This window comes from Nelusetta ayraudi, unplaced genomic scaffold (assembly GCF_046127955.1).
Source record: "Nelusetta ayraudi isolate G7.1 ecotype Tasmania unplaced genomic scaffold, CSIRO-AGI_Nayr_v1 ptg000042l, whole genome shotgun sequence".
NCBI lineage: Eukaryota > Metazoa > Chordata > Actinopteri > Tetraodontiformes > Monacanthidae > Nelusetta > Nelusetta ayraudi.
Window position 1 is genome coordinate 366212 of NW_027466092.1, and position 9198 is coordinate 375409.

The 9198-nt window shown below is 50.8% G+C and overlaps 1 protein-coding gene across 4 annotated transcripts in view; it reads right to left on the reverse strand.

The window, feature by feature from the left end:
• LOC142893150 (C-terminal-binding protein 2) overlaps positions 1 to 7710 on the reverse strand; it is a 97881-nt gene extending 90171 nt beyond the window's left edge. For 2 of the 4 annotated variants that reach the window (XM_076033433.1, XM_076033437.1), the window contains exon 1: positions 7225 to 7710. The gene's annotated coding sequence lies outside the window, so the exon portion shown is untranslated. The remainder of the gene's footprint in view (positions 1 to 7224) is intronic. The other 2 variants (XM_076033434.1, XM_076033435.1) reach the window with 2 other exon arrangements.
• Positions 7711 to 9198: the final 1488 nt, after the last annotated feature.

Consider the following 9198-nt stretch of genomic DNA (forward strand, 5'->3'; position numbering starts at 1 on the left):
GGAAAAAATGATGTAGTCGCCCTGCGGGGGTTGGGAGGGTTCTGGAGAGAGAGAGAGAGAGAGAGAGAGAGAGAGAGAGAGAGAGAGAGAGAGAGAGAGACTCCCTCCCTCGCCATCAGGTGGTCGGTCATGGGTGTCACGTGGCTCCGAGGCCACATGACCGTCGTCATATAGAGAGAATTGGCCACGGAAAATTGGCAACAAAAGGGGGATATATCCCAGGACGGGGTGAGGGAGGGGGGTGTGGTGGGTGGGTGGGGGTGGGTGAGGTCACAAGACACGACGGTCATGAAGAGAAAGACAAGCGTTCTGTCCAGCGGAGACGTCCACTCACGTGTCCCATGTTGTGTTGAGTTGTCAGCAGCCTGAGCAGCAGCAGGAGAAGAGGTGGAGCAGAGGGGCTCACACTCACCTCAGGTGATGCAGCACAAATTCCCGGTGAAATTTGATTTACGCGGACACGCACACACGCACACACACACACACACACAGTATTGCCCAAATCCTGAAGTGTTTGAAGTGGTGAGGACGACGAGAGGTCACACCTCCCTCAGGAAAAGCCCTACAGCCCACCCACCCGCTCAGCCACAACAATGACCTCAACCTCTGATTTCTATCGCCCGGCCAGCACGCTGCGAGCTCCATGTTAGCGACGCCGATGTGAAACACGAAAGACATAAAGAAATCCGTCAAACACAACTAGATATCACAAGACAAGATTTGTGCAAAACCGAAGGTTTCAATCACCGTCTGCATCTTCAGCGGGGCGACGCGGTCGGAAGGTCTCGGTTTCGACACCCAGGCCGAGTTTGTGCTGTTCTGCTGCACCTGCGCCGGTTCTCTCTGGGTTCTTCTGGCTCCTGCCACAGTCCAGAGAGTGCAGGAGTGCAGTGGTCGGAGCTCGGCACCCCGCAGGGACGTCGCATTTAGGATTTCACTCCAAACAGCAGCAGCAGCAGCAGCCACCCGGTGTTTGCAGCAATGTATTTTGCCGATCGAGGACACAAATTTGTATCGAGACGACGGGTTCTGGCAGTTTGTTAGGAGGCACCGCCCCCACCCCCACCCCCTACCCCACCCCCGCCCGCCTGCCCTAGTCTCTCATCAGGCGAGCCCATCTCCAAAGAAACCAAGGGCAGGAGAGGAGGGGTGGGGGTGGTTGGGATGGTGGGGGTGGTGGGGGTCGGGGGGGGGGGGTATCGCAAATCACATTATGGGACATGAAATTAATCCGCCCTCCCCAAACATTTGGCCTTCACTCCGTTTAACCTTGGAAGAGCTTTTTCTTTTTTTTCTTGTCCTGGCTCTCAACGATCCCGTCCACCTCCGTCACCTTCCCACTGAACGGCTCCCACTGTTCCAACAATGGCTTCCTGCCCGGCCGGGGTCATTACTCAAGCGGCATCCTTCAGCCTCGGCCGCCGATGATACGTTGTAATTTCATTTCACTTACGTCTGTTTCATAATGCGACGCACAATGGAGCGGCGGAGGAGGGAGGGGAGCGGGGGGCGCGGAGGGGGGAGGGAAGGACTCCACCTCCCAAAAGACCACTTCCTCCTTTAAGATAATAAAAGCCTTTTCCTTTTGTGCTTCGCCTTTGAGAAATCCTTGGTGGATTACGCCAGTGCGGATTCAGGGGAGCACATCAATTAATGTGCATTAAATTGAGTATTAAGTTGTAAGAAAATAATTAATAAGTCTAATTGCTGCGCCACGGCCGCGCTGACGAGGACCGTCGCCTACATCCGACCGCGGAGGGTGCAGCAGAAGAAGTTGTTCGACCTTTACCGCGGCGAAGAGACAATGTTCTTTGCCGCCCGCCTCCCCCTTGGTACTAATGTGGAGCGCTGCGAGATAAAAAGCGCCGACTGTTACACCCGAGACGGTGCAAGGGGAGGGGGGGGGAAATAAAACAGTCTCCCTATCTGCTAGCCAAGTGTGAAACCACGCAAGCTCCGAGCTCCGCGTCGACTAAAATACATGTGTTTGTGTTACGGAATACTGTAGATCCCTTGTGCGACGAGCCCCCCGCTAATCGCTGGATCTCGTCCTCGCTTTTTTTTTTTGTGTGTGTGTGTCTGTGTGTGTGTGTGTGCGGCTGTGCGGGGAGAACAGTGCCGGCAGTGCAGGTTTCCACTTGCAACTTCCAGCGGCGCTGTGAGAAAGACACGCAGTGTCCGTGACCATCCATCGGGCCGTCGGCGGCCCCGGAGAAAACACAATCGCTTCCGCTGTCAGTGGAATTACGACCACGCCGGGGCAAGTAAGTGATGACAAGGCGAGGGGGATCTGATAGCGTAGCGCGCGCACACACACCCCTCCCTCAAACATAGTGTTGTAGCCAAGACCACACCAACCGTGACCAAGACATGATCGAGACCAGAGAGTATCGAGATCGAAACAAGACATTTGGAGTTGGGGACTGAGAGACCAGACCAAGACTTTGTCCAAAGAAAATAACGACAAACGCCAGTATTTTTTTAAATTCAAGTTTGCTTCTAAATCAAACAGCAACATCTCTTTTCAGCAACATATATTTGAATCATTTTCTTGAACAGTTTGCTGCTTTGCCTATTTAACTACTTTGAACCATTTCCAAAAAAACACTCTGGGTGTCACCAGCAGAGCATAAAACGGCAGCAGCTGGATTCTTTTCCGTTATTATCTGTCATTGGAGTGTTGGCTGAGTCTCCACTGGTCTTCATCAAAAATCACGGGTCCGCCCAGTCCCAGACTGAAACAAGACCCATTAAAATTGCGTCAGAGTCCGACACGAGACCGAGACCCTGAACAAGTGGTCTTGAGACTTTGAGTACTACAACATTACCTCATCGAGTAAAAAATATAGACGTGGAACGCCCCCCCCCCCCCCCCGGGAGAGCAAAGTGACGACAAGCTAAATGTTCCTTTCAGAGATCTTTTCAACACGGCATTCCTTGAACAGGTTGCAGGAGTTCTGCAGGTGGAGGCGGCGGCCGAGTGGTGGCGCTAGCGAACAGTCGTTTCACCACGGAACCACATTTTCAAAACGTATCTGGTTGGACTGAGGGCCAAAAGGACCGGATCAGTTTTCAGCGGCACTTCCATGTCGTTTGTTGTGGTTGTTCTTGCTTCTCCTCCTCCCGTCAAAGATTACCTCTGCCGCTTTCAGCCAAATCAATCCTGCCTTTGGTCGCGGATAATGAGCGTGTTCACCGCCAGGCTTCAAATGAACGCCGCCGCGGCTCAGCACAGTCACACCGTGCGCGCCGTGCAGCACTTTTGAGGGAAGGCAGAGCGAAGAGGAGCCTCGGCCTTCGGAGACCAATTAAAAACACATATTCAAATTGACCTGAAAGGAGACGCGCCGCTGCGTTCACTTCCAGCGCTGGCCCCGCCCCTTCCTGCTCCGTGCCGCTTTCACGTTCGTCCCGATTGTTTTTTCAAGTCTGACAAACAAACAAACTGTTTTTTCGTCGTCGTCGTCGTCGCCGTCGAGCGCAAAAGAGGTAGAATCCATCTCATCTCGGCGGAATCAAAGACGATGCTGAAAGCTATAGTGAGAGACTCGGTTCACTTTTGTTGTCTGTTTTTTTTTTTTTCTTTTTACACAACAAGCGCTCGCACTCACTCACTCACTCGGAGGACGCGCAGGCAGAATTTAGCGGCCTTGTCGCGCGCTAGTGTGCAGGCACACCTTACATCATCCTTATCCAGCTGAATAATAGATCAGAATCGTCGGCCCGCTGCTCCTCCGGAGATTTCCAGCAGAGAAAATAACTTCACACGTCTGCCGTCTTCCTCTGCCGAGGGATGAAACGCACACCTAAAGCGACAATTACTTTATATCAACACAGGTTCATTATTGCACCCGCATCCGGTTTACATCAAAACAACGCCGGGCTGCTTTTTAGTTCAAAAACCAAGAACTGAACGGTTGCATTTTGCTCCTAAAATTGGAGACCAGTAAATTTTCCATCTACTTGCGAATGTGCAAGCAGTAAATTTGCTTTATTTTTCATTTCCCATTTCACTTATAAATAATCATTAGGTGATTGAAATTTCTGATTGATTTGCAAGTCTGAGGCGCATGAATTTAAAACATTGTAGCATTTACCAGCATAATACAGTGAAAATGAGAGGAAATGTCAATGTTTACTCTGCAAGTACATTTTGCAGTTTTCCTCCTAGATTTTCTGTTTGCCCTCAATTTCAAAGTTAATGTCCACTGTGCCCCTGGTAAAAAAAAAGAAGAAAAAAAAAGTTAGTCTGAAGCCCCGAGGCCTTCAAATAAAAATAATTGTAATTTCTCGTGTAAACCCGCAAAACGGAGCCAGCGTGCGGCTTCCTGACGGAATAATTTGCAAATATGATTCAAAAATAATCAACATTTGAAATTAATTTTCTCAACTCACTCTGGGACAATTGAAGACTAAAACATTAAAACTAATGTTTTAGGGTTAAGGGGAATCGGGGCCTCGTGGGTGCATCTATTACAGCGGTCACAATTCCATCCATGACACCTGGGCCCCGCGGGGTGGCTGCGACGCTCAAACACGCTCGGTCGCGCTTCACACGGCACTTCCACGGAAGCAGCCCCCATAAATCCCTTCAAATGCTTCGCCGCCGGAGAGAGGGGACTCCCCCCCCCCCCACCCCCTCTTTTTTTTTTCTTTCTTTTTTTGACACGGAACTTAGCGGCCACTGTTATTCACCCTTACAGCCAGACTCTGGGCGATGATGGATGGTCATAAATATTGCACGGGGCTAACAGAGGTCCCCCTCAGAGACGTTCAATTGCCTTGAGTGATAGGGCGGCCGCCGGGCTCGGCGCTGGGAGGGGGCGGCCTCTCCAGCCACTCCACTGGCAGCGTCCCGGCTCCATTTCCTGCCTCCGCACTCGGCGGTTCCTAACGGCCACACTGTCGCGTATTGTCGGCGAGGTAAGTGAAATTAAGGGTGAGAGGAGGGTGAGGGGGGTCAACCTGAGTGTGGCGACAGAAAGAAGAAGAGCGGATTGTCCCGCGGTGGCAAGCAGAAAACAAAAGCCCCTGTTGGACGACGAGTCAATCTACCTGGTATGTGAGGCGACGCTCAGCGTGACTGGAGCAGGGTGTGCGTGCGTGTGTCTGTGTGTGTGTGTGTGTGTGTGTGTGTGTGTGTGCGTGCGTGTTTTAAGCCCGGCTCTGTGACAAGGCAGCTCTGTTTGTGTGCCGGCCAGTGCTGCCCACCATCTTAACTCCTTCCTTGACAACCACCCGACAACGGAGCAGATGTCCGAGCTGCACACATCTGCAGTGGCCTTACACCCCCCCATCTCCTTACACACACACACACACACACACACACACACACACACACACACACACACACACACACACACACACACACACACACACGGGCCACGCAGACAAAGAAAGAAAGTGCTGCTTCCACCAAGGTCAGCCTCCGTAACAGCAACCAAGCCAACACCTACAAACAAATTTCCCCCTCAAAAAAGTTAAAGTTGCGATGTGCGGCTTCACTTTGAGTCACTGCAGCCGAAGCCAAGTGAAAACCGGCGCCTCCGCCGCCGACGTGGAGAGCCCGAGTGGCAGCGGCGATGCCCATTCAGCGCCGACGGCTGATAAGAAAGCGAGATAACTCCTGTTGCTTCTTTGTACACACACGGCTTTGTGTAGCTGCAGCCGAAGCGCCGCGATTAATAATTAGCCCGAATGAACACTTGGCTGTTTTTGATTAACAAGTCAACGGGAGGCAATTAGCAGCAGCACATTCACAGACACAGAGCAGCGGCTGTAAACACAAGGTAGGGTTTTGTTTTGTTTTGTTTTTTGAATGACTCAGCCTTCACTAAACACAGTGCAGAACATAAAGAACAGCAGTGGCAGCTGTCCCAAAGTAGGAGAGTGAAGAAGAAAAACAATCAGTGCATTGTTCTCCTTTGGTGTGTTGCAGAGTAGCAAAGTTTGCACTTGATTGCACCACCTGCAGATGTGGCAAACCCACACATCTCATCTGAGGTGGGCGCCTGGTGCCTCACCAGCAGCAGCAGCAGCAGCAGCAGCAGCTTCTGACCCGCTGGCTGCTCTTCATCACGGGCTGAGGTGTGAACTCTTGTAAACAAAACAAGCAGAAAACAAAAATGCAGGCTGTGACACACACACACACACACACACACACACACACACACACACACACACACACACACACACAGCTCAGACTGCTGCAAAACCCAAAAAAAGGAAGAAAAAAAAGAAAAGATAAATGAGAGGGAAGGAATGAGAACGCACAAGCCGAGCAGCAGCAGCAGCGATCAGCAAAGATGTCACGTGATGACGTAGAACACAGTTTAACCTGGGAGGGTGGAGAGAGAGAGAGAGAGAGAGAGTGTGTGTGTGTGGGGGGGGGGTAAAAACTCATTCAGCCGAGTCAAGTGTGAAGTATTAGAGGATTTATGAGCAGGAAAAGCTTCAACGCACGCACACGCAGGGAAAGAAACAATCTCTCTCTCTCTCTCTCTCACACGCACACACACACACACACACACACACACACACACACACACACACTGATAATGCACTTCCTATTTTCTTTAAGCCAACAGGCCACAACTAGCACACACACACACACACACACACACACACACACACACACTCCAATTGAATCCTTGCAGAATTAAACCTCCCGGCGATGTAAAAGTGGGCGGGGGGGGCTGGAGGGAGGGAGGAGGGGGGTGACGGTGAGGGGTGACGGACGGACGTGGCGGCGATCAAAAACGCGCAATTCCTCATTCGATAGTTGTAGCCCCCCCCACCCCCACCCCCCGGACTCCGGTATCCGCCGTTACACCGTCCGCCAGCCACCCACCGACCCTCCTCCTCCTGCATGGCGCAGTGAGGTGGACGCACACATGGTCAGTCTGCGGACCGACAGCCCGAAGCAGCAGCAGCAGCAGCAGCAGCAGCAGCTCCACCATCCCGCCAGCCCTTCCTCTCCTTCCCCCGCCACTCACACGTCTTGTTTTCCCTCCCATCAGAGGCGGAAAACCGGGTTGGAGGGGGAGTAGAGGGGGTGAGGAGTGGGAGGAAAAAGAGCGAGAGAGCGAGAGAGAGAGCGAGAGAGAGAGAGAGAGAGAGAGAGAGAGAGAGAGAGAGAGAGAGAGAGACGAGCTCGGCTCGGCTCGGCTCGGCACCGGTCGGGCTGCCTGCCTGCCTTCCTTCCTCCCTCCCTCCTGTTCCTACCTGACTGAACGACGGCAGATCGCAAGTTGAGGCTCCGCCACGAAATAAAACCGCCGACTTCTTCTCCTCCACCTCCTCCTCCTTTTCCTCCTGCTTCTTCTTCTTCTTCTTCTCCTCCTCCTCCTCCTCAGGCGAAAGTGGTCTTGGTCGGCGGCGGCGGAAGCATCATCCGCGTCGGCTGCAAATGTTTCTGGAGTGATAGTGAGTCCGCCACCTTATTAATCCTCCGGCCGATGTTGTGTCGAGGCTGGCCGGCCGCGGGAAGGACGGCCGAGGGAGACCGGATGAAGCGCTGCTGCGGGTTTTTGTTTTTTTTGTTTAAATGTTTTCCTTTTTTTTTTTTTTTTTTTTTTTTTTTTTTTTTTTTACGCGTCCCTGTTTATCGCGCGTGAGCGGCGACGAGTAGGTAGATGTCCGTCCGTCTCGCGGCTCCAGCGGCGCTACTCCACTCCACTCTCTCTCTCTCTCTCTCTCTCTCTCCCTCTCTCTCACTCTCTCTCTCTCTCTGCCTCTCTCTCTCTCTCTCTCTCTCTCTCTCTCTCTCTCTCTCTCTATGCCCCTCTCTCTCTCTCTCTCTCTCTCCACCGGCTGGCTAACTCTCCCGGTTGAGCGAGGCGGGGTCTCGGGTCGTTTAAACCAATGACATAAACCTCGAGGAGGAGGAAGAAGAAGGAGACGAAGAAGAAGAAGAAGAAGAAGAAGAAGAAGAAGAAGAGAAGCCCATTCTTCTTCCAGCAACACGCACACCTCGGCCACCACGAGCAAGAGTGATTTGGGAAATTTTTTAGTTTCGGTTTCTTCCTCATCGCCGCCTCCTTTTTATCGTTGTTGTTGTTGTTGTTGTTGTTGTTGTTGTTTTAAAGTGTAAATATGAGGGGAAATTCCTTCTGAAGGTCACTGTAATCCATTCTGCGTAGCCAAAGAAGCTTTGCTCTGCTGTTGTTGTTTGTCGTTTTTTTTTCAAAGAAAAACATGTTCAATAAATATGCCTTTTATGGAAAGTGTCTATTTTCAAGAGTTTGAATATAAAACGTGTTATTTTACACTTTCATTGTTTCCTACATAACTCCATGTGTGTTCATACGTAGTTTTGATGCCTTCAGTGAGAAACTACAATGTCAACAGTCATGAAAGGACATTAAATTCATAGGGTGTGTCCAAACTTTTGACTGATAGTGTATGTATGTGTGTATGTATGTATATATACGTATACGTACTTATCTGTACCTATATGTGTTTGTGCGTGTGTACATTCCATACATGCATACATACATACATACATACATACATACATTCCAGAAACTTTGTCCCAAAACACCCTGTTCTGGAAATAAATACTCAATGATGTCACAAAGGGCACATGTCTCCTAAGTTACTGGCCGCACTTTTACTGTTTTAACAAAGCATGTCCACAACTTCAGCCCACTTTCCAAAAGATAAATGAATGAATAAATAGATAAAAAATACAAGCCGAGGCAGTCACCTCTATTAGCTTCACTCTGTGGGAATCCTGTTGACTGTTTATACATTGTTTCATTGTCAGGAAATGTTTTTTTCTTGGCGGGGGGGGTATGAATCTATATCGTCAGTCTAAGTTTTGGGAATTCCCCCTAGAATTATTCACAAAGTCAATCCTGTTCTATAGCCGCCCTTAAAACATTGTCTGAGAGAGTGTCTATAGGCGCCCATTCATGACTGATTTGATAACCATGCGTCAAAGCATGTGACCCCCCCCCCCCCCCCCCCCCAGTGCAGTTTTGAATGGTCACGGGTGACGATCACATGACTTTTTTTTTTTTTTTTTCCTTCTCCTTCTCATCCTTTCCGTCCTGACTCGGAACTCGCTTTTCAAAACAACAACGCTCATCGATCTCTAGGTCAGTGCGGCGCTACGTGAACATTTTAAATCATGTTGTAATTCCGGCGCACCGCTGTGGTGGCCGCGCGAGGCCAAGCAGCTGGCAGCAGGGGCGA